Genomic DNA, 26,531 nt, shown 5'->3' with positions numbered 1-26,531 from the left:
TTCTTTCACCAGGTTACATTCTGAGTTGTCCCCCAACTTCTTTCTCTCTTCTCCCTCTATCTTTCACTTAGTGATCAAAGCTCCTATGGCTTCAATTATAAACTCTTTGCAAATGATTCTCAAATTTGTTTATCCAACTCTCACACCCCTGCTTATTAGTATGCTTACATCCAATTGCTTATTGAACAGATCAATGTTTTCTATACATCTTAAGCTCAACATCCTAAACCCTCCCTTCCTCTTTTCTTCCTAGTTACTATCATCCTGTCTCCAGACTAAAAACCTTGCAACTCTAGTCATCCTGGATTCCTCACTCTCTCAACCAAATCCAACTGGCTGCAAAGTACTGCTTCTACCTTCATAACATCTTTTATATAGGCCCCCTTTTCTCCTCCTACGCTAGCACCACCCTGGTTCATGCCCTCATTACTTCATACAATGACTATTGCAATACCCTGTTGATTGCTCTCCCTGCTTCAAGTCTTTCCCCACTCCAGTCTACTCTCTATTCAGCTGTCACTCTGACCTTCCTAAAACACAAGTCTGACCATTTAACACGCCCTTTAATCAGCTCCAGGGGCTCCCTATCATCCCTAGAATCAAATATAAAATTATCTTTGGCTTATAATAGCCCTTCATAGCCTGATCCCTTCCTACATTTCCCTTTTTTTATTCCTTATACTTCACACACAAACACATACTCAGATCCAGTGACACTGACCCCCTTGCTGGTTTTCCCTCCTTCCTGTACTTGATACTCTACTTCTGGATTTCAAGTTTTTCAAAGGTTGACTCCCACAACCTTCAGTCTTTCTCAACAACTCCTAGCTTCCCTGGTTTCCTTCAATGTTATCAGCTAATGTACCATCTTCTGCAAGAAGACTTTAATGGGGGGGAGGGGGGGAAACTGAATGATTTTTCCTTAATGCCAGTGCCTTTCTGTAAATGATTTCCAATTTATCTATCTTGTTTGTACATAGTAGTTTGCATACTGTCTCCCAAATTAGATTGTAGGCTTCTTAAGAGCATGAATACTAGTTGAAGACTAAGGGCATGGCCTTTCATTTTTGTCTTTCCTTAATACCTAGCACAATGGCTGGAACATGGTTGGTCCTAAGTAATACTTGTTGACTGACTGATATGCAGTAATTCAAAATTATGATTAAAGAAGACAAGTAGGGGGCAGCTAGTTGGCGCAGTGGCTAGAGCGCCGGCCCTGGAGTCAGGAGTACCTGAGTTCAAATCTGGCCTCAGACACTTAATAATTCCCTAGCCATGTGGTCTTGGGCGAGCCACTTCATCCCATTGCCTTGCAAAAAAAAAAAACAACTGAAAAAAATACTGAAGAAGACAAGTAAAATCTTTTTTATACTGAATTATATAAATAGTACATTATACACATGCTATTAATGTTAAAAATAAAGTAATTTTTTTTATTATTTCATATCTCTTCTAAGGCCCATAGAGTTTACATAATTGTTACATTATTATTGGTTTTCTTAGGCAGTAGCTGATGCGCTGTACTTGGAGCCAGGAAGTCCTAAACTTGAGTGTGACCCTGAGCACATCGGTCCTTTCTAGCTGTTTCCTCAACTGTAAAGTAAGGATAACAAAAGTGCCTACCTCAGAGGGATGTCACGGAGACCCGAGGGGAGGAAATATGGGTAATGTACTTAGCACACTTACTGCCTGGCACAGAGTTGGGTCTTAATAATTCTTCTCCTCCCTCCCCCACGCTTGTCCTCTTTGTTAGGTGTATTTATTTTATCCGTTTAAAAATACTGAGGAATTCATACGTTTTATCAGACTACCAAAGGAATCCAATGAGCAGCCTCTATCGGCGTATGCTTAATTTTATCCTTTTTTTTAAAGGTCTCTGCAAGGCAATGGGGTGAAGCGGCTCGCCCAAGGCCACACGGCTGGGTCATTATTAAGAGTCCGAGGCCGGATTTGAACTCTGGTACGCCGGACTCCCGGGCCGGCGCTCTATCCACCGCGCCGCCTTCAGTTTGATTTTTAAAAAATTAACTAGCTGGTAATTATGATAAAGGCCGTTTCTACCCAAATTTGCTCCTTCAATTTGCAGCTCAAAGTCGGGCGAATGAAGGAAGGCCTTTCTGAGCGCCCCTCGGCGTGTCTGCCGGCGCTTCCGACCGTCCCAGTCTAGCCGGACGCGGGTCGGGGGCCGGGACGAGGCCGGCCGGTCCCGCGCGGCCGCCGCGCCCGGGGCCCCGGACCTCCGGGCGCGGCTCCCTGCCGGGCGACTCGCCGCTTCGCCCCGCTTGCGGGACCCTTGGCTCGGGGCTGCCCGCGCCGCAGAGCCGGGAAAGCAAACGGCGGACCGGGCTGCGGGAAGCGGCGCCCGGCGGCCGGGCCGGCCGCACCCCCGAGCGCTCCGGCGCCCAGGAGGGGACAGGGGAGCCGGGGAGGGGGAGGGGTGGCGTGGAGCGCGGAGAAGCGGCGACACAAGGTCACGGCGGCCGCCCGCGCCCGCTTACCGAGGCCGGCGGCCGGGCCGCCCTCCGCGGCGGCGGCGCCTCCTCTTCCTCCGGAGCCGGCGGGGCCGCTCAGCCCTCGCAGCCGACGATCGCCATCTCCGCGCGGCAGCCGCCCCGGCCTCGGCCCCCCAGCGGTGCAGGCCGCCCGCGGCCGCGGGACACCCCAGACTCCGGGGCCCCCTTCCCCCCCACCCCGGCCCTCAGCCCCCGACTGCACGCCGCCCGGGGCCGAGCCCACACCTCCTTCCGCGGGGACGAGCTCCGTCCGGCCCCGAGCGCGCGCGCCGCCGCCCCCGTCACGCCGCGCGGGAGCGCGCGCCGCCGCCACATCGGCCCTCCCCTGCCTGGCCCGGGAGCGCGCGGCGCCGCCCCCGTCACGTCGCCCGGGAGCGCGCGCGCGGCGCCGCCACATCGGCCCTCCCCCCGGCTCGGGGGCGCGCGGCGCCGCCACATCGGCCCTCCCCCCTGGCCCGGGAGCGCGCGCGGGGGCTCCCTCCTCCACGCGCGCACACGCGCCGCGCCGCGCACAAATCCGGCCTGACCTAGAAGCCGGCTCTTGGGGCATGCGCAGAGGCGGCCGCTGGAGCCCGGCTCCACTTTAAAGCACCGGTCGGACCGGGTCTTCCCGGCAGTCTGGGGGGGGGGGGGGGCCCGGAACCGGGAGAGGTGAGAAGAGTCCTGAACCTGGGACGGGGCGGAGCTCGTGCGCAGGCGCGGGGGCGGGGCCGGGGCCGGCCGGGCCCCCGGAGCGGCGAGCCCCGGGCCAGGGACAGGGCGGCCTCCGGGCTCCTTCCAGGACCGAAGAGGCCAAGCCCGCAGCGCCGGCCCCCGGAGGGCCGCCTGCCAGGAGGCTCTGCAGGGGCGGCCCCCGGCCCCCGCCCCCCATCTTACCTGCCGTAACAAAAGGCCCCCGCGATACCTGCACTCACTCAGCCGCTCCCACCGCGCGGGCTCCTCTGCTTCAAAAACTTCTCAAGACGAAAGAACTTCAGGCGGCCGAGCCCTCCCCAAAACGGATCCGCCTGCAGTCATCCAAGGCTTCCTTTGTGACCAAACCAAACACTAGGAATTTTATTATGTTCTTCACAGAGGAAGATCAGCCTAAACTGGGTAACGGGGCTTCTAAATAGATCTGGAATGCCCAGGGAGAATGCGGAGTCCACTGAGGTTATTACTTTTGTCGGAATTCAGGACGGTCGGGCAGAAAGGAGGAAGATCAGGTGCTTCGGGATGGCAAAGAGCTCAGCACTAGCCGGGCTAGTTCTTCCAGCCCTATTGCACAAAAGAAAACCGGCAAACATATGCCCGTGTGATAAAATATGTCAGCATAAGGGGTCTCTGTAGTTCCGCACAGAGATGTGCAAGGAATCCAAGTGTGTGTTGGGAGTCAGCTCCCTTGCACAGGCCTGTGAATCAGTGCTTCCTGTTTATCCCCGAACTTTCATGGGTTTCCCTCTCCCAGAAACAGTCTTTCAGTCCTTGGGATCATCTGTCCTTGCCTATAGGCATCTTCACCGTGCTGTCCTTTAGGAGACCACTCAAGCCCAATTAGGCGCAAGTGCTACAATAATAATAATAAACAATAATGACAATATTAGCTAATACATAGTGTTTAAGGTTTGAAAAGTACATCACATATTAATTCATTTAGTCCTCACAACAACCCTGCTATTATTTTTATAACTGGCATTTAGATGGCGCTTCAAAGTTTGGTAAAGTATTATATATATATATATATATATATATATATATATATATATATAAAATCTCTTTTGGACTTTGTCACAACTCTATTTGTATCTTACTGTATTGCTTTGTAAATATTTAATTTTATGGCCATATAGTCATCATTATCTCCCATTTTACAAACTAAGAAAAAGAGACTGAAAGATTAAGTGACCTGTCGAGGTTATATAATAGCCATAATCAACATCGGCCCCCAAGTTTTCCTACTCCCAAGTCAGTATGCCATTGAATGCCAATATAACCAAGTTGAAGGGAATCGTGGGAGATTCTATTTAAGTCAATCCATACTTCAATACCTCAGAGATGTGTAATTTCATCAGTGTGTGCATATATATATATATATATATATATATATATGTGTATGTATGTATCTCCTTTGCTGTAAAGCACTATACCTCCATAACTTAATAAATGCTATTTCAGAGTTGTCATGCCAAAAATTCATCACTCTTTCGCTATCAAGGTAACAGTCATCTCTAAAGTTAGCCAAACTGCTCCTCTATAAAGCCCATCACAAGACCTATTCTTGAACTTTTCCAGTTTCAAGTCCGACAAATCAATAGAGTTACAAAATCCTAAAGTTGAACTAGATTGCAAAAGTCATTGGTTCAACATGTTACATTTTAATAAAAACAAAGTTATAGGCATAATCAATAAACAATAAATTGGAAGTTTCTTTACAATTTAGCTAAATAGAATTAAAATCAATTTTCAATTTTACAAACTCCTACTCAAAGGATGATTTCCAAATATAAATACTAGGTATTGTATCATGTACTATGGCTAAAAAACCCTAAAATAAAATGAAATTTGCTCTTAAAAAGCTTATGTTCTACTAGATAAATACAAAATATATACTAGGTAAATTATAAAATAATTGAAGAGAGGGAAGGATAGAGTACTAATAAATGTAAAATAGCACCCTGAGCTGGTACTTGAAAGGAGCCAGGGATACCAAGAGTTAGGTAAGGACATACAAGATTGGGGAGGGTCTATACAGAAACCTAAAGGAAGGTGATGGAATAGTCTATCTAAAGAATAGCAAGTGGAATAGTTTGGCAAGAGGAAGTTAATGTGGACTGTCTAGAAAGACAGACTGGAATCTGCATTTTTAACTTTTTTTTTAGGTTTTTGCAAGGCAAATGGGGTTGAGTGGCTTGCCCAAGGCCACACAGCTAGGTAATTATTAAGTGTCTAAGATCAGATTTGAACTCAGGTACTCCTGACTCCAGGGCCGGTGCTCTATCCATCGAGCCACCTAGCCACCCCTTGCTTTATCTTAGGGGGGCAATAGTCACTGAAATTTCTTGATAAAGGAAATGACATGATAAATCCTTTCTTTTAGGAATACCAGTTTAGAAGCTGTATAAAGTCTGAATTGGAAAGGAAAGAGACTAGAAGTAGATAACAAATTAAAAAGCTATTGCAAAAATTCAATTGAAAATTGATAAGGGCCATGGGGAGTGGAGAGAAAGGGGCAGATGCTTGAAATATTGTAGAAGTAGAATGAATCATTTATATAAACTACAAAGCACTCTTTACAGAAATAAAGGAAAGTAAATAATTGAAAAATATTCAATGGTTGTGAGTCAACTTTGCCAACATAATAAAAAATGATGGCACTACCTAAAATAATAAATGATAAATTAATTAATAAAAGAATTTTAATTGATATTAAGGCTTAAGAGTACTAAGACTTTTGGGACATATATCATAAAGCTAGAAGGAAATAACACAATTCATTTAAAAGAAAAGGACAAGTGTCTCAAGGAAAATTATAAAGGAGGCATATTGGTATTAGACCTCAGACTACATTGTATCTCAGTCAAAATCAAAACTATTTGGTACCAGTTGAAAAATAGAAAAGTGGATTAGTGGAATAAACCAGATAGCAAGAACAAGAAGTAAATAGATATAATATTCCCATGTTTGATAAATTCAAGGACACAAATTACTAGAAGAATTTCTAATTTGACAAGAATTGCATTGGAATATTCTCTCTTCCTCTTCTCCCCCTCTACTTTTCAGTTCTTCTTTGTGTGTTGTCTTACCCAAATTTAATTTTCTTGAGAACAGGGACTTTCTTTTTTTTCCCCCTATTTATTTGTATCCCCATCATTAGCAGAGTGCCTGGCACATAGTAAGAACTTAATAAATGTTTTTTTTTTTTTTATGTTGCCTTGCCTTAATAGGAAAAGTTGAAAAACACTTTGGCAAAATCTAAAATTTATACCAGTGTTTTATATTATATATCATAATAGTTTCCATACTCAAATCTGAATATGAGGTCACATAATTTTTAAAAAGAGTAAAAGATGGTACTTTTCATGGCTAAAGCTAGAAGGAGAAATCCTAATCAAACAGGGGATACAAGTGATCAATGGATATGGAAAGGCAAGTCTCAGACAAAGAAATCAAAGTTATCAATAGATATATGAAAATATTGCTCTAAATCATTATTGGTTAGAGAAATGGAAATTTAAACATCTCTGAGGTATCACCTCAACACCTCTGAGATTGACCAAAATAACTAGAAAAGAAAATGATCTATCTTGGAGGGGATGTGGGAAAACTGGGACACTGATACATTGTTGATGGAGTTGTGAACAGATCCAACTTTTCTGGAGAGCAATTTGGAATTATGCCCAAAGGGCAATAAAAATATGCATACCCTTTGATGCAGCAATACTATTACTGGGTCTGTGTCCTGAAGTGATCATGTAAAAGGATAAATATCTTCATATATCAAAGCTCTTCTTGTAGTGACAAAGAACTGGAAACTGAGGGAATGCCCATCAATTGGAGAATGACTGAACAAATTGTGCTATATGTGATGGAACTCTATTGTTATATAGGAAATTATTTTCTAAAGAATGACAAAGTTTCAATGAGTGTATGAAATCATGCTCTAATAATAATTGCTAATAATAACAAAATATGAATGATAACAAAAATGAAATTTAAAGCAATTCAGATTTTGCCTCTTACCCAGAAAATTGGCTAAGATAATAAAAAATCACAAACAAGAGACTGTAGGCGAATAGGCACATTAACTGGTAGAATTATAAATTGATAACTTTCCTGAAAAATTATCTGGAATAAGTAAGAAAAGTGACTGAACAGTTTATATATTTTGATCCAGTTTCCTCAATGTTGGATAATTACCCTTAAATTATCAAAAATAGGTAGATGGTTAAGTCTAATATATAGCAAAATATTCATAATGATACCTTTTGTGGAAGTAAAACATTGTAAACAAATAGGGACTCATAATTTGAGGTATAGCTGAGAAACTAGTATATGAGCATAATGGCATGATATCCAGTAAATATGCAGAAATCTTCAGAGAAATATATGAAAAATCTATGATTCATCCAGGGTAAACAGAAACAGAAGAATAATATAGACAATAATTGTGATAATATAAATGGACCAATAACTAGAAGGAAGTTGAACTCTGAGGAACTATAACAAACAATTTTGATTCTGGAGAACAGATAATTCAACGTATCTCTTTTTTCTCAGAGAAGAAACAAAGGACTATATTCAGCAGAATGCCCCTGTTTTCAGTTGTTTTTGCTTAATTATTTTGCTTTGTTAAAAATGGAGGTATCATTTCTAGAGATAATGCAAGGGATCAATTTTTTTTTAAGAATCAACTTGAATTGGAGAATTGGGGAAGTGATGAAAAATGAAGAGTGGAGAATGATTCCAGGATTAAAAAGTTGAATGATTAGAAGAATTGTAGTTCCCTCAACAGAAATAGAGTACTTAGAAGGGATGTTTTTAGGAAGAAAGATAATAGATTCCCTTTTTCTACATGTTGAGCTTGTCAGACTTGTAAAGAATTCAAGCAGAAATGTCCAACAGGCAATAGATGATTGGGGTTTCACCTCAGGAGAAAGATGAGGGCTTAGTTATGGTGGGTTAGTTGTAGAGAGATGATAATTAAATTTATGAAAGATGATGAATTCACTTGAAGAAAAATTGTAATGAGAGAGAGGATAAGTTGATCCAGGTTAGAACCTTGAATATATTCATACAAAGGAGAAGGGACATGGATATAGATTCTATAGCAGAGACTGAGAAGAGGCAGTGAGGTGGAGAAAAATCATGAAAGAGAATTTTCAAAACAAAAAGTACAACAAATAATTTGGAAGACAGAGAAAGCAAGAGAAAGAAATGATTAGCAATAACTTCAAAGAGAATAAGCTTTTAAAAATGGACATTGAGATTTGAAATTTAAAAAATATTAGTATACTTAAAGAAATTTCAGTTGAATGGTGGAGTCATAAATCAGATCAAGAAATGACTGAGATATAAAGAAATTGAGCTATAAAAAATATAGATAACTTTAAAAAAAAGGAAGTTTGAATATTTTTTAAGGATGAGAGATTCTCAGAATTCTGGACAATGGAAATGGAACATTGTGAAATCAAGACTATGACCATTCCTTTATGTGTCTGATATGGTTTGAAAATACACCACAAATTGAAGAAGCTGACAAATTAGGACGGCAGGCCTTTTTGAAGATACACACAAACACACACACACACACACACACACGCATGTATATATAACATATAGATATATACACATGTATGTGTGTTTGTATGTGTATACACATATGCATTATGTATAGATCTGTAAATATACATGTCTTATTTTTCAACAGTTGGAATAGAGAATCAAATTGTTTCAGATTCTGAACTCTTTGAGAAAGGAGGGAGAATGGCTTAGGGTGAGCAGATAACAGTAAGCAGGATACAGATAGGATGATGTCAATTGAAAAATCCTACCTTATTGCCTCTTTGTTCAGATTCTGAATGAAGATTTTCATCTTTAGGAAACCCAATATTCTACTTAGATCATTGTGGTAGAAGCTCATTCAACTGGAGTCCCTGCCATGAAGGTTGAGTTAGTTTAGTCAAGGAAAATGTCCCTACATTTGAATAATCCAGGGGACTAAAATTCATATTATTTATAGTATTCCTATGGCTAGGAGGGAAACCTATGAGGAATCAGTACTCCTCAAACTTGATGAATGTTCCACTTTCAAGGCAACATATTGTTCTGACCAGTTTTGTTTTCATGTTAACGAAGGGGCTTATCTACCTGAATCAATTCTGTGACTTTAATGAGCATCTTTTCCATAATATTGTTAAGGAAATTTCCTTTTTGGAAGATCTGTGAGCAACTCATTTTGGCTTTTTGTTGTTTTTATTTTTGTTTTTGCAAGGCAATGTGGTTAAGTGACTGGCCCAAGGTCACACAGCTAGGTAAATATTCAGTGTCTGAGGTTGGATTTGAACTCAGGTCCTCCTGACTCCAGTGTTGGTACTCTATCCACTGTGCCACCTAGTTTCCCCCAAGCATCTCGTTTGTTCCAGTCCAAAGTCTGAAATAAGATTTGACTTGAGTTAGACTTAGATCAGAATAGTAAGCTTATTCCAGTTTTAGATGGCTCTAATTGAAAGAAGGAGACAACTAGGTGGTGCAGTGGAGAATGCCTGGTTTGAAGTCAAGAAGACTTCTTCCTGAGTTCAAATTTGGCCTCAGACAATAGCCACTAATCCTGTTTGCCTTTGTTTCCTCATCTATAAAATGAGGTGGAGAAGGAAATGGTAAACCTCAGCAGTATCTTTGCCAAGAAAACCATAAGCGGGGTCATGAAAGGTCAGAAACAACTAAAGAACAATAACAAAAGGATAGAAACATTTTCCCTAATTGATTTAAACTGGTGTTTCTTAAAAGACTTAGACATAAAGGGTAACATCATAAACAAATTAGAGGAACAAGACAGAAATTATCTTTCAGAATTATGGATAGACAAATCAGCGAGCATTTATTAGCAAACACATGCTATGTGCTATGCACTGTGGTAAGTGCTAGGGATACAAATATAAGCAAAAAAAAAAATTAGTCCCTATATTCAAGGAGCTGTTCTTCTTAAGGGGAAAGACATATACAAAAGAAAGTTGAAAAATGGAGAAGGAGGGAAGTATCTATGCAGGAGGCAGGCAGAATGTTGAAGTCCATCAAGTCAGAATCAAAGTCCTAAGGAGGATGAAATTTGCCTGGCCTGGGATCCCCACTAAAGTGGTGACTCCTGACAAAACTTTCCAGGAGAAGAGGTTGACTTGGCAGAAAGATGTTCAAAGGTGTGAAAAATAGGAATTAAAGGAAAATCCATGGTGAGATCACAGATGTTGGAAAAGTCCAAAAAGTCAGAACCAGAGCTAGGAGGTAAATTGATAAGGAAATTGTTTATGATCAAATGAAGGATAGAGAATTTCACAGAAATAAAATATATAGCTATAATTCCACATAATTGAAAATATTTTATAGAAAAAATGAATGCAGCTAAAATTAGAAGGGCAGCAGGTAAGGGGCGGGATGGGGTGGGAGACAGGAATGTTTGCATTGAGTTTCCTTGCTAAGATCATTTCCAATATATTTAAGGAACTGATTCAAATTTATAAATAGCCAACATATATGAACAGCAGTTTTCTAAGGCAAAAAAATCCAAGCTATCAAGAGTTACATGAAAAATTCTCCAAATCATTAATTGTTAGAGAAATGCAAATGAAAGCAACATTTAGTTTCTATTACATAGTCATCAAATTGGCAAAGATAAAAAGAGAAGAAAATGACAGCTATTGGAAGGACTACAGGTTAAATAGGCACATTAATGCACTGTTGTTGAAGCTGAAATTAGTCTAGACCTTCTCAAAAGTAATTTCAAACTATGCCCAAAAAGTTACTAATTAAATATCCTTTGACTCTGCAACACTATTACTAGACCCATATCTGGAAGAAAATTTTTTAAAGTAGAAAAAGAACTATATGTATAAAATATTAATAGAAACTTTTTCTAGTGGTAAAGAACTAAAAATCAAGAGATGCTTATTGGTTGGGAAATGGCTGAGCAAATTATGGTATATGAATGTAATATAGAGTAGTATTCACCTAAAAGAAATGAGAAAAGGCATTTTCAGAGAAAACTGGAAAGACTTGTGTGAACTGATTCATAGTAAAATGAAAAAAAAACCAGGAAAACTATAGAGTAACCACAAAATTGTAAAAGAAAAACAATTTTGACTTCAGAACTCTGATCAACCTAATGGTCAGCTATCATTCCAGAGATTAAATGATGAAGCATGCTACCCACCTCTAGAAAGTAAAGTGATGAATTTAGGGGAGATGTTGTATTGCAAGAATTTGTTGGAGTTTTTTTAGGAATTTGTTTTAACTTTGCATGTTTTTAACAGAGGCTTTATTTTACTTTTTAATTTTTTTCCCAAATGGAAGAAAGAAAAGAGTCATTGAAGGGAAAGAAAATAGATTTTTGCTAAATAAATAATTTTAAAAAGAAGGCTGTATATTTTATATGATCCTAAGTTTTAGAATTTGAAGGGATGAATGTTAAAGGCTATTTAATTCAATCTTTTCATTTTACAGTTGAAGAAATTGAGGCCCAGAAGGGAAATGTAACTTGCCCATGGTCATATAGGTATACAGTGGATAGACCAGTGTCTTGGAATCAGGAGTTTGGGAGTTCAAAGCCAGCCTCTGACACTGGCTATGTGACCTTGGGCAAGTTACTTAACCCTGTTTACCCCACATCCAGGGCCATCTCCAGTCATCTTGATTTGGTCACTGGACTCAGATGGCTCTGGAGGAGAAAGTGAGACTGGTGATTTAGCATAGCATCCCCTCACTCAAATCTATTTCACGTGCTTGTTATGGCATCATTTCCCTGATGTCCTGGTCTTCTTCAAGAATGAAGGACAAAAATAAAAAACATAATTTCAGGTGACAGAGATAGCATTAGGAGATGTATATGGCTATAAATCCCATACTTTTGCTTCTTCCAGCTCTAAGTTTTTGATCCTTATGATCCACAATAATAGACTGTCTCTCATTGGCCTTATTTTTGGGTCAAAGCAGACAAGATAAAATCCCTCTTTTACATGACAATCATTCAAAAGCTTTTAAAAAGGCTAACATGTCCTTGATCTAACTCTTCTTTTCTCCTGTTAATATCTGTAGTTTCTACAAGCAATTATTCTATGGCATGATCTCTATTCTCCTTACCATCTGGTCACCTTCCTTTGAGGACATTCTAGTTTTCACTGTCCTGAAAATGCAGAGGCCAGAACTTAACACAATACTCTAGATATATGCTGACCAGAGCATTGTACTATAGGATTTACCATCTCCTTCACCTAAAGTCTATGCTTCTATTAATGAAGCCTAGGATCACATTAGCTATTTTGGCTGTCATATCATTGCTGACTCACAATGCAGTATATTTATACTGCTAGTTTCTTTTCTCATATTCTGACCACATTCTTTAGTTGTGTCACTGATTTTTTTTTAACATAGAGACACAAATTTACACTTATTTTCATTCAGTTATAACTTATTATAGTCATGCTGTTTTTACAGATTATCAAAATTTTTGGATTCCCTTTCTGTCATCCAATATATTAACTATCCTTTACAATCTTATCTGAAAACATGATAGATGTGTTACTATGTCACCCCAACCTACCACCACCAATTTTAAGGAGGTCCAGTGACTCCCTATCATATCTAGAATCAATTGTAAAACCCTTTGTCTGGCATTTAAAGTTCTTCACAGTTCAGTCTTTTCCTACCATTCCAGTCTTCTTACATTTTATTCCACATACACTGCAATTCAACTATATTGGCATTTCTTACATATGACCTTACAACTTCCATCTGTGTACTTTTGCATTAGCTGTTCCCTGCCCTTGGAATGCTTTACTTACCAACCTCCAAATTTTAAAATCCCAGCCATTCCTTACAACTAAATTCAAGTTCTCCCCACTCCAGTTGGTACTATTATCCCCACTATATTCCTTCCATTTACTCTGAATTTATCTTATATGATCTGGTGAGAGTTGGGTGATTTCTTGGATACCAAAGATGGATAAAACACTTCTGAAAAGGTCTCATCAAAGCCTTCAAACCAATGGTATTAGTTTTCCCTGAATATCTTCCATATCCCAGCTCTGGTTTGCTGGTGGTAAAGAGGTATACTTTTGATTAGCTGGAAAGTCATAAGAGAGGACCATTCAAAAGGCCAAAAAACGAGTTTTTCCTCTTACTTTTTTTTTGTTCTGAAGATGGAGTCACTCTATGTTGGGGAGTTCATGTCATGAGAATTAAAAGGGATATAGGAAACCGTTTTTATCATATTCTGAGTTGGTGGGCAAACAAAGACATTAAGAGGAGATCCAGACTGAAGTTTAAAAGATCAAAAGAGATTAAAATGGAGAAAATATTCCTGCTCTTGGCTGAAAATTCTAAATCTTTGATTCTAGAGTCACCAATCAGATTATGAACTCCTTGAGGAATCTATTTATTCACAACCTCTTGAGGCTTTGTAGTATAATGAAAAGAACAAGATTTGTAGTTACAGAATCATAAATTTTGATCTAGAAAGGCTCTTTGAAGATTTAATCCAACCTCAAACCCAAGGCCTCTGAACTAGGTTCCTACTTATTACTTGTGATAATTGTTGAGTAGGTAACTTGACCTCTCTGGGTCACAGTGAAAGAGGTATTGGGTTAGGTAATTTCTGAGTTTCCTTTCAGTTCTAATTTTGTGATCCTATATTTGATTTTACTTATGTAGAATGGGAAGAAGAATCTGGGACCCTGATTGAATAAGGATTATTTTCTTTGGGAGAGATAGGCCATTGTAAATAAGACAAGGTATCTAGAGAAAACCAGTCACTTGGAGCAGAGTAAACCTGGATTCCTATTGAGAGGATGCATCACTCCCTGAGAGGATTAGTGAAAATACTGCAACGATGATGAAACTTAGTTGTCTACTTGAACATTTCCAAAAAGGGACAACAAACAACAGAGTTCTTTTAGCACTTGGTGGCAGGATATGAGTTGTCCATGGGTTCTGAAATATAAAATTACTAGTCCAATGCTGTTATGGTATTTACCTTTTTTACAAAATTGCCTTTTTGAAAGTTTCCTAATAAATCTGATCTCTTCCTCTCTTTATTTCCTCTCCTTTCTTCCCTTCCTTCTTTATTCTATTATTTGATCTAATCTGTGAATGGGTGCTTTAGGAAATGGAAGCTGCCCCTTCAAACCACAAGTACAACCCAAAATCCATCTGTCTTCTCAACCTATCAAATTTTTGTCCATATAATAAATCCTATGTAGAGAATCTATTTAACATATGTGCAGTGATCCTCTGTATCTGAATATTTCATCAGTTCAAAATGCCAGGTTTGGTTGATCTTGACCCTTTCTGATTATATAGATGCTTGGTAATAAATTTTACATCTTTTCTTGAGCATATTCCATTACCAGTCTTCTCTTGCCCATTGTACCTCTTTCCATCTCTCTTGGTTCATATGCAATTTTATTTTTCTGAGATGGCATCCATGATCCATAGATATATGGCATCTTTAAAAGTGTACTAAGGTGGTTTGTTTTTTTTTTTAAAGATGGCATTTATAGTAGTTTTTGTAGCAATCCATGCAACATATTCATTATAGAGTTGGTGTTTGAATGATGTAAAGTGAAAAAAAGACTTGAGACATTTGAGAAGTTGTTTTCCTTTAGGAGATTGTAAGTTAGCTGAAGGGGAAACTGAAAAATCAGTTCAATTATGGAGAGACTGTAGTGGTATTTATGGAAAGAGAATCAGTTTGCATATCTGGAGACCTGGGCAGTAAGTCCCACCTCTTTCATGAACTGAATGTGTGACTTTAGGTATCTTAAACCTCATTTTCCTCTATTTAACCTGAGAAGGTTGACCTAAATGATGTCTAAGTTTCCTTTGAACAATAAAACTTTATGATCCCAAGATCAGATCTGAGAGAGAACTCACTATATTGATGGGTGACATTTTTCCCCCCTAAAGGCCATCTAATTCTTTTGCTTAAAAACTTAATAGTTGAGGGTCAGGGGAAAGGTGGAGAGAAATCAAAAACATACAATAAATGTGTAAATTTTGTCAGCTAGGAAAATATATTAAAAAACTGCAGTATCTTTGTAAACAGGGAAATATAATAATTAACATTTTCCTACTCCCTTCTTCCATATTTGATGCTATTAGATCCCATTCTGATCTATAAACAAAAGCTTTAATATACTATAGGAGAGAGTTGATGAAAGTTGGGTGATTGCTTGGACACCAAAGATGGATAAACACTTCTGAAAAGGTCTCATCAAAGCCCTCACACCAATGGTGTTAGTTTTCCCTGAATACCTTATCTAATTTAAAGTAATTCTTGTGTGATGAGGAAAACTTATTTTAAATGTGAATATTATATACCTTATTTTCCTCTTTTTATATGGTAATATTAATTAATTTTCTTAAAACCAGAGCATAATTATACTTATCTTAAAATTTTTTTTAGGTTTTTTTTTTCAAGACAAATGGGGTTAAAGTGGCTTGCCCAAAGCCACACAGCTAGTTAATTATTAAGTGTCTGAGACCAGATTTGAACCCAGGTACTCCTGACTCCAGGGCCGGTGCTTTATCCACTATGCCACCTAGCTGTCCCCTTATCTTAAAATATTATATAAAAACCAGTTTTCCCATATTCCAGCTTACATGAAATTTTATAATATGCTAAACATTTAAAGGTCATTATTTCATTAAATTTCACATTATCAATTTTAAAACAAGTTGTTAAATTTTAAAACAATTGTTAAAAAAGTCTCAAAAGTTACTATTGCTTATAGAAATTGAGTGACTACTTTTATAATATTATGGAAGAAACATCTAAAGTAATAATTACAAATATATATACACGTTCTTATAAAGACATTTTGAAGAGCAAGAATACAGGATAAAAGGAAGAAAAAGCATCATTAGATATTTCATCTAGTGAGTATTCCTTTTAAATCCTACAATAGAACAATGGCTTCTTTAAATTTCTTCTTCATGTTATGACTTTGAAGGAGTAGAGAAGAAAGGAAGTGCCAAGTTCAACTGTGAACTAAAAGATTCAAAGAAGGAAGTGTTCTAATTTCCGGCCACCAAAGAATTTAAGCACAAGGGAACACAGGAGTTGAAGAACACAGAAGGACCAAGAAGAATAGGTAGTACTTAATTAAAAGATAGTTGTGTTTAATGTCTGTCCTGTCCCAAAACTATCCCCCACCATTCCACTAAATTCTATTTGGCATTGCACATTTGTCCCTTTCTACATTATCCAGTCTTCTTTCAATTTTTTCTTTCTACTTATCCACAATATAGCTACACCGACCTGTTGTGCATGATTTTCTATTCACTCAAGGCAGCCTCTGAAGTTGAGATGTAACCAAGTATGGATTGATCCTCTGCTGCTTGTGCTAGTTTTGGTCTAACAAATAACACCAAAAAAATACAGGTGCTCCATCAGCCAGGACCATACCACTGGAACCACTGGTTACAGCAAATATGGAAGTTTTGAACATAGTGGATAAGTTAAATTAGCTTGGCATTATACTTTTCAGCGAGGTACACATTGAAAATGAGGTTGACACATGCATCACCAGAGCTAGCTTAGTATTTGGGAAGCTCCAAAAAAGAAAGTGTGGGAGAAAAGAGATATTAGACTGTCCACTGAACTGAAGGTCTTTAGAAGCATTTCGCTGACTTCATTGTTGTATACCTGTGAAACTGGACAGTCTACCAACACCATGCCAGGAAATTTAAATTGTCTTAGGAAGATTCTGGAGATCACCTGGCAGGAGAAGATACCAGATACTGAGGTCCTTTTTTGAACCAAACAGTCAAGCATTCAAACCTTATCATAGAGAGTGCAATTATGATGGACTGGAGTTAGAATACCAGAAATATGCTTGCCAAAAAAAAAAAAAAAAGATTATTTTATGGAGAACTCACATTGGGCAAGAGGGATCAGAAGAAGCAATATGTGGAGACCCTGAAGGTCTCTCTCAAGAATTTTGGAATTGATTGTGCAACCTGATACAAGACCACCCAGTATGGCATGACCTAATCAGAGAGGATGCTCTCTATGAACAAGATAGAATTGAAGCAATTCAAAGGAAACATGAGATACATTAAGTTTAGTGTTCACAGGTACTACTTTTGCGCAACCTGTGGCAGCAAAGCCTGAGCCTGTATTGGTCTGATCTGCCGCAGTTGGACACACATTGTCTTGTCTCTAAAATATTCATGTCATTTTGGTTTTCTTCCATAATGAAGGACAAGAACCAACCAATCAATAACAAGTCCCATACGAAACTGCATGTCCTGATTTTTTTTTTTAAACTAAATGTTCCTCTTCCCTGTAAAGCTCTCTATACTCATCTGACTTTCCTGGCTTCTTTTCCAATCCTCTCTCTTTCCTTTACACCTCAATCCATGCCTCCTTCTAAGAGTGCCTTCTATTTACAAGATATATTTTCTGTACCTGCAATTTTTTGGGGGGGGAGTATGCTGTCTCAGCCAATAGAATGTGAGCTGCTTGAGGTGTGGAATCATATTTTTTACTTTTTTTTTTTTTTGGTATCCCCAGCACTTACTTATTCATTTGTTGACTGACTAGAACTTCTGGGTTCACAGTATGTCACAATTAAAAACTGTCTGGGGGGTGGCTAGGTGGCACAGTGGATGAAGCACTGGCCCTGGAGTCAGGAGTACCTGGGTTCAAATCCAGTCTGACATTTGATAATTACCTAGCTGTGTGACCTTGGGCAAGCCACTTAACCCCATTTGCCTTGCAAAAACCTAAAAAAAACTGTCTGAGTCTGAGAGAAGATGCTGATTAATATTGACAAAATTCAGAGAGGTCCAGAAAAGACCTCTAACTACTGTGCCACTTCTTTATCTCATTCAGTGATTCTTCATTCTCTTCCTGACCACAAAATATTGTCTAAAGCTCAAGTCTCAGTTCACTAATTATTTCTTTCAACTCTTAGATTTTGAAATATCATCCATTTTCCTGATTTTGACTATCATCAGACTCTTCAGTTTTTATTTCCAACCCTCTAATTCTATGTCTGACTGATGCTCTTTCCCAAATGGATGTTTAATTACTGATTTGCTAGAACAAGGAGATGACTTCTAGCAAGATGGCTGAATGAAACCTTTTACCAAAACTCATTTTAGCTTCAGAACCTCAACAGGAAAAGAAATATTACAAAAGAAGTAAATGTACAACACTATTGTTCTATTAGAAATCAAGAGGGATGGGAATTCTGAGAAGCCTGGAGGGATTTGCACGAACTGATGCTGAGCGAAATGAGCAGAATCAGAACATTGTACACCATAACAACAATATGGGGTTGATGATCAATCAACAATCAACAAGCAACAATCAGGGACAATTTTGGGGTATCTGCAATGGAGAATACCATCTATAGCCAGAGAAAGAATTGTGGAGTTTAAACAAAGACCAAAGACTTTTACCTTAAATTAAAAAAAACCTGTAATCTTATTATGTAATTTTGCTATCTCATATTTTATTTTTTTTCCCTAAGGATATGATTTCTTTCTCAACACATTCATCTTAGATCAATGTAAAGACTAACAGACTGCCTTCTGTGGGAGGTGGAGGGAGGGAAGCAAGATTAGGGGGGAAAATTGTAAAACTCAAAAATAAATAAATAAATTCAAAAAAAAAAGAAAAAAGAAGTAAAAGTACAATAATAAAAAGAGGATTCAGAAAAGAAATTCCCACAATGTTATATCCATGGGGGAAAAGATCCAACAACATCTGAGGATCTGTTCTACTCTATCTGGAGTTTCTTTCTTCCTCTTCCCTACTCTCTGCTCTAGGTATCTTAAGAGCTAGTCATAGAGAATCCAGTCACTATTGCATCACTATTGGTGGTAGAAGAGACCTCTGCTGAAAATCTTTTTCCAGTTACTCCATAGTCTTTCTTTGTTAATGGCTCCCTATGACTGTAAGAGCCCTCAAATCACTTCTAAACTGCCTCATGCTTTATGCCTTGTATGGTGGTAACCACAGCAGTTACAAGAAAAAAAGTCTGCTGACTATTAACTATTAATAGATCGGAGGACTCCCATTAAATAGACCTTTAATAATCACCCCAGGAAAGTGGGGGAAAAAAACTTAGGATCAAAAATTTTGAAATATTTGGAAGAAAGAAATAATGAATCAGCATGTATCCTCTGAAAGAGGGAGAGAAAAAAATGGTTTCCACTTGGAGCCCTATCCTTTCTAAAGGTCATTAAACAATGGGAGATAAAACTCTAGGCTTGGAGAGAAATAAAAAATTCTTTCCATATAAAGAACAAACCAAACCAAATCAAACCTCAACTTAGCAAAATTAAAAACCCTAGAGAAAGAATGAAAAGTGGAAGTAAATTTTTATCTCTTTTACAATCAGTTTGACACTTGAGAAAATCATTCAAACATGGAAATGGCAATCTCAGAAATAATTAATGGTAATCTTAAGGAGCATATTTTTTTTCCCCCAACATGTTATACTTTTACAAATACTGAATATGTTGGATAGCTAGGTGACACAGTAGACAGTGCATTGACTTTGGAGATAGGAAGTTCAAATCTGGCCTCAGATATTTACTAGCTGTGACCCTGGGCAAATCACTTAAACCTAACTGCCTCCAAAAATTTTTTTAAAGTTTTTTAATTGAATATTAACTAGGGTAGAAAGTAAAACAAATTCAGACAGACATAAATATCATTTAAAGACCATAAAAGATATAGATTAAGAGACAGTGATAGGAACTGAATTTGTGATTTCATTAGTAATGTCATTAGCATAGAGAACTCCCAGATGAGAAAATTCCCCTCTACCAGTGCAAACTGTCAGTCTTTGCTCTTTATAATGTTGGAGAGGTAGAGAGAATATTAAGAGATTAAATGACTTGCCTAGAGTCTCATAGCCAGTATGTGACAGAAATAGGACTTTTTTTCTTCTAAGGTTAGTTCTTTATCCACTAGTGGAAACAAAATGATAATGTTCTAAAGAATGGATAATGTTCAGTTTCTCTCCCTGTTATATCTATTCTTTTATGCTTTGTGTACTGTACTAGACTAAGATACTGAGAGCTTTAAGAGATCAGAAGAAGGAGGAATCTAGAAAATAGGGTCCATATAAGAATTTGTGAGCAACTAAGCCCAAGGACCTATTTGATTTATAATAATCCTGATATGACAATGAGACATTGCTTCCTGCAAACAAAAGCATGATTGTCCCCTTCTATGCTACAGTCTAATTTAGAGATGATGCTGGGGAAAGATGAAAAGAATTGTGAATATAACAAAGAAAATTGGGTAGAGATCTAAACTGGCTAAGACCTACTCTTGAGATGTAAATTGACTAGAAGTAGAGAATTATGACTGTAACAGAAACAATTTGTAATCTTAAAGGCTGCTCAAATTGGGTGGAGCTCCCCATTCATGATGTACCATTGATTCATTGTTTAATGTCAAATTTATATCCTGATCGCATTAGATTTTACCCTCTACTTAATTCCTGGTCCAGTAAGAGAAAGGGTGAGAGACAAGACATAAAAACCTGAGCCAGGGTCTTCTCTGACCATGGCCCAGACAATGATGCTTGGATGTTCTTTTATCTCTCTCTCTCTCTCTCTCTCTCTCTCTCTCTCTCTCTCTCTCTCTCTCCCTCTCCTCTCTCTCACCCTTCCTATGTCTTGTAACCTTTTTAAATAATGTTTTGTTATATTTCCACCCTTACTTTCCAGAGTCTGAATAATGATTCAACTCAAGTAGCCAGTGGCTACAGTGGAACATTCACTTTTTGACCCTCTCTCTCTGAGAATTGATATGTATAAGGAAGATTGTGCACTGAGTTTGGGGACACAGTTTGTATTTCTGTTCTTGTTTTATCTTCTTAGGGAATTTTTTTTAAAGTTTTGTAAAAGCTTGTTTTTCAGGTTAAAGTTAAAAATTTTTGAAATATTTGAAATAAATAAATAATGAACAAGCATTTATTCTCTGAAAGAGGTAGGAAAAATGGTTTCCACTTAGAGCCCTATCCTTTCTAAAGATCACTGAAACAATGGGTCATGGGTCCTTCTTCAACTCATTTTTAGATTAGGAAACTGAAGTAAATAGGATTAAGTGACTAGCCCAGGGTAATACAGTAAGGATATGAGGTCAGATTTGAACTCAGGTAAATGAACTTCCTAACTTCAGTCCCAGCACTGTATTCACTGCACCATTCTGCTGGCCCTTGTAAAAGCTAATTTATATAGGAGGAGTGCAGCTGGGTGGCACAGTAAGATAGAGCACTGGCCCTGGAGTCAGGAGAATCTGAGTTCAAATTTGACCTCGAACAACTAATGATTGCTAGCTGTGTGACACTGGGCAAATCACTTGACCCCATTTCTTTAAATAAAATTTTTTAGAAAAGCTAATTGATGTCTACTGGTTCAAGGACATTGGGATGCTGATCACTAGAGGGTTACATTGATATAAAGGATATATAGATATAAGGTATATATAAACTGTATCTATTGATTGTTATCCGAGTTTTTAGTCAATCACATTAGAAGAGTCCTACACTTCATCCCTAGAACTATTTACAGCTGATCCAGATAGCTACTTTTTCATTGCTGAGATTGGGATTTGGTATGAGGATACTCAGAGATGATAAGGGCTACAAAAAGAAATGGTAAATATGAGAAATTCACAGAAACATGGGAAAGATTTATGAAACTATTCAAAGTAGACAAGTGGAACCAGGATAATGAATAGTAATATAAATGAAAACAATACCAAAGGGAACTGTCCTCAGCTGAAATGCAGTGAACAATCAGTCTCTAAAATGAGATGATGAATTATGTTTTCCTCCTCTTGTTAGAAGGGAAGCTTGACAATGATGAGTATAGAATGTTGCAAGTAGTGGCTATGTGTGTGTTTTTTGTTGTTTGCACAGGCTTCAAGAAAAGCAACTCTGAGCATCCCCTTAACCCTATTACATTTTTTTAAGCAAAGGAAAGTTCTGTGGGGGTGTTTATGTATTTGGAATACAACAAAAAATTATTTCGACATTAAAAAACAAACCAATTAGATAAAAATAAAACTGAGAAAAGATAATCTATTAATAAATATATGACAATTATTTAAAATCACTGAACATCAAAGAATGGAAAAGTTGCTAAAACTGAAACACTTTGTTGGCAGAAATGTAGCAAGATAGAAATACAACTTTATTCCTGGTGAAGCTGTGAACTGGTTCAGCCATTCTGAAGCTTTTTGGAATTATGCAAAAAAAAAGGTAATAAATTGTTGATATTCTTTAAACTAGAGATTTCATTGACAGTAATATATTTTAAGGGATTGTTGACATCAAGAAAAAACTTTCATGTATAAAAGTATTAATGGTAGGATTATTTTGGGGGGGCTAGAACTTTTATTAAATATTTAATGAATCAACCTTCCCCTTCCACTAAATTGGAGTCTCTTCTTGTTTCCATATTGTAAGTAGTAACAAAAACAGTTGCTGACAAAACCGATGGAACAAATTTTCAAGAGAGAATATGCTTAATAGTATTGTCAACTATTTTTCTTTCTAAAGGCAATATATATTTTACAGGTCACAACAATGGTTTAGTCAAAAGCCATCTAACAGTAGAACCAGCCAGAGAAGGGAGTAGGATTGCTGCTTCAAGGGGTACCATTACCCCAAACTTCTGAACTGAGACCTGAGGGAGAGATTTTTCCTAATAACATGTAATAGTAAAGGAAAAGTTGCCATGTCATTTTGAGTGTTAGGCACTAGAACTAGCAAGCAAGAAAGTTATATCCATTAGGCATGACCCAGACCAACAATTCCAGGATGACTTTGCCCTCCAGCATCTCTAGATTGGCGTCAACCCCAATGCTCTCATGATTGACTATCTTTAGTCTTTCATCTGACACAGCAAAAGTCTTATGATCATGTTATATCTCCTGCTTGTGATCTCTACCATATTGCTTGCTGGTTTCCCACAAAAATACTTTCCACTTGAATATCCAAATAAGCTCATTTCACACAATTTGTTTGGCCCATGCAACAAATTCAGTCTCCTTGATGTTTTCAGGAACACAACCTAAACCTATAGATCCAGGAGGTATATCAGAAGTCAAGATGACTTGATCAGTCTTGGTATTATCAGATTTTTTTTCACTTTTATCAGGTAAAGGGGCAAGGGAATCTTCACACTATTCTCAGCCTTACTCTGCAGATTTTTGGCAATTTTGATACCCTTTACATCACAAAAGAAGAAGAAGAAAAAGTAGAAAAGTACAATTTCCATGTTGTTTTGCACCTTAAAGAATGTGAAAACCATCCCTCAATTAATGATTATCTCATTGACTTTGTTTATCATGTTGTTCATTAGCTGGATCTTGTCCACAGTTCTAGCAAGGAAGGACCATTCTGAGTTCTTCAGATCCTTTGATATAAATCAGGTCCTCTTTTATTAGGAAACTAAATGCTTTCTGGGGTAAATTCACTTCTGCTGTGGAACTCTAGATACCATGGGTAACCAAAAGCATCATTAAAATAGATATTGCCTGCTTAGAAAAGGGCAACTGGAAGACTTCTCTTTTGGCTGAATTAACTTCCAGGAATAATCCTACTAGTATCATTCTTTTTGTACATGGAAGCAGAGGAGTACTAACAGGATGATAGAACCAGTAGCATAGTCTTTCTCCGCTTTTATTATACACAATCTTTTAGGAACAGAACATTTTTGCCTATCAAAGATTTGAGTTCCACAGTCATGGCCTAAGGAATATTTGTCAGGTATGGGAACATCATCAGAATAGCCTAAGAGGCTCATCAGAGCAAGTGACTTGGTTCCATTATCCACATAGTTATACATGCTAAAGAGAATAACTTTGATTCTCTGGTTGTTGGTTATAGCTTTGTTCTTTATATCATAATTAAAGTCCACCTTCATGATGATGTGTTTCTCCTTCAGGTCTACTTTGGAGATCTGACTAAGGCCCCTGATACCTTCATTTGCAAGGGTTTATGGAAAATGATGTCAAAATTTGATTGCCTGGAGAAGTTCATCAGTATTATACTTCAATTTCATGATGGCATGCTTGTCCAGGTTCTAGATAGTAGATAATGTTTTCAAGATTTCCCATTCACCAATGGAGTAAAACAAGGATGTGACCTTGCTCTCATACTTTTTAGCATGATGTTTTCAGCCAAGTTATCAAATGCCTTCAATGAAGATGAACATGACCTCAAGGTCAGTTACTGCACTGATAGAAAATTCTTTAACTTGAAAAGGCTACAAGCCAAGACCAGAGTGGAGGGAATGTTGGTGCATGATCTTCTGTTTGCAGATGACTGTGCACTCAATGCAGCCTCTGAAGCTGAGATGCAACAAAGTATGGATCAATTCTCTGCTGCTTATGCTCATTTTGATCTAACACCAAGAAAATACAGGTGCTCCATCAGCCAGCACCATACCTTCCATATGTGGAACCATTGATTACAGCAACTGGAGAAGTTTTGAGTCCTGTGGACAATTACCTTGACAGTGTCCTTTCCCAGGAGGTACACATTGACAATGAGGTTGACACTCACATTGACAGAGCTAGCTCAATATTTGGGAGACTCTGAAAGAAAGTATGGAAGAAAAGAGTTATGATACTGACAACCAAATTGAAGTCTACAGAGCTGTTGTGCTGACCTCATTGCTATATGTCTGTAGAACCTGGACAGTCTACCAGTACCTTTTCAGGAAACTAAATCTCTTCCATTTAAATTGCCTTAGGAAGATTCTGAAGATCACCTGACAGGAGAAGATACCAAACACTGAGGTCCTTTCTCGAGCTAAACTGTCTAGCATTCCGATATCACTACAGAGAGTGCAACTGTGATGGGCTGGGTACGTTGTTAGAATGACAGACATATGCTTGTCAAAAAAACTATTTTTTGGAGAACTCACACAGGGGAAGTGCTCACCAGGGGGTCAGAAGAAGTGATACCATCCTGTCTCAGACACTTAATAATTACCTAGCTGTGTGGCCTTAGGCAAGACACTTAACCCCATCTGCCTTACAAAAAAAAAAAACCTAAAAAAAAAAGAAGTGATACCATCACACCCTGAAGGTCTCGTTGAAAAAACTTCAGAATTGATCATACAGCATGGGAGACACTGGCACTGCCCAACATGGTATGCCCTCATCAGTGAGGGGACTGTACTCTATGAGGAAGGCAGAATGGAAGCAGCTCAAAGGAGCTTTTATTAGATACATGACTTCCATAAGTTTAGAGTACCCACCACAGGTATTCACTAAGACTATTTGTGCCCAACTTGTAGCAGAGCATTCCAAACTTGATTTCATATTGATCTGATAAGTCATAGTCAGACACACTGTAATTTGTATCATAGTGATGTCATTTTGATCTTCTATAATGAAGGAAGAACCAAACAATCACTTTGTCCAAGATCAGCTCATTAGAAAGAGACATCTTCAAGATGAATTGATTAAAGGATAGTTAAAGCTAGTAATATGCAGCAATATAATGAAAGTTTTTTTAATGAAGAGACTATCTCGTGTTTGTCTTTTTTTATATACAAAGTACTTTTGCTTGATTTGTCTTTTAAAATCTTTGCTATATGGTACTAGTATCAATTACTGTTTTTGATTAGTTTTTTGGTGCTTTTCCATGTTTACTTAATCTACATGATTATAATCATTATACATAATGATTTTTCTTTTGGCCCTATTATCTTTACTCTTCATGAGTTTCCTCATTTTCTTCATATTCATCGCGTTCCTGTCTTATAATAAATACATCATTAATGCTTAATGATTGATTAATTGATTGAGTAGCATAAAAGTAATATTCCCTGCCATTCTGATTGCATAATTTGCCCATCCATTTCTTTTTTTTTCCAACTCAAATGAAAGCATTTATCTGGGGGGATCACACTATCCAACTGCATGCTGGCTTCCCAAAGGGAGAAAGCAACTCATTTAAGGAGAGGGTTAGCTTTTAAAGGGTAGAGATGAAGTAATCAGGGAAATATGGATGGGGTGGGGGTGGGGGGAGGTAGATCAAAAATGAAGATGAGATAATTAGGCAAAGTAGAGGGGCAATAATAGCTCACAGATTTAATCTTTTCAGGCTAGGGCAGGAATCTATTGTTTTGCTGATTCATCCATTTCTTTCTTTCTTTCTTTCTTTCTTTTAAAGCAATAGGGTTAAGTGATTTGCCTAAGGTCACACAGCTAGGAAAATTATTAAGTTTCTGACTTCAGGGCTGGTGCTCTATCCACTGCATCACCTAGCTGCCCCTCATGAA

At 38.1% G+C, this 26,531-nt stretch overlaps 1 protein-coding gene and 1 long non-coding RNA gene across 5 annotated transcripts in view; one reads left to right on the top strand and one right to left on the bottom strand.

Annotated features, from left to right (window-relative positions):
- The window catches only part of WWP1 (WW domain containing E3 ubiquitin protein ligase 1), a 135,411-nt gene extending 132,818 nt beyond the window's left edge, over positions 1-2,593 (bottom strand). For all 4 annotated transcript variants that reach the window (XM_074199594.1, XM_074199591.1, XM_074199592.1 and 1 more), the window contains exon 1: positions 2,499-2,593. The gene's annotated coding sequence lies outside the window, so the exon portion shown is untranslated. The remainder of the gene's footprint in view (positions 1-2,498) is intronic.
- On the top strand, positions 1,459-25,724 carry LOC141497018 (uncharacterized). Its single transcript, XR_012471212.1, has 3 exons — positions 1,459-1,664; positions 22,399-22,492; positions 24,183-25,724. It is a non-coding gene; the product is annotated as an uncharacterized LOC141497018 (long non-coding RNA).
- Positions 25,725-26,531: the final 807 nt, after the last annotated feature.

Source organism: Macrotis lagotis, chromosome X (genome assembly GCF_037893015.1).
Source record: "Macrotis lagotis isolate mMagLag1 chromosome X, bilby.v1.9.chrom.fasta, whole genome shotgun sequence".
NCBI lineage: Eukaryota > Metazoa > Chordata > Mammalia > Peramelemorphia > Peramelidae > Macrotis > Macrotis lagotis.
This window is presented reverse-complemented; position numbering and strand designations above follow the sequence as displayed.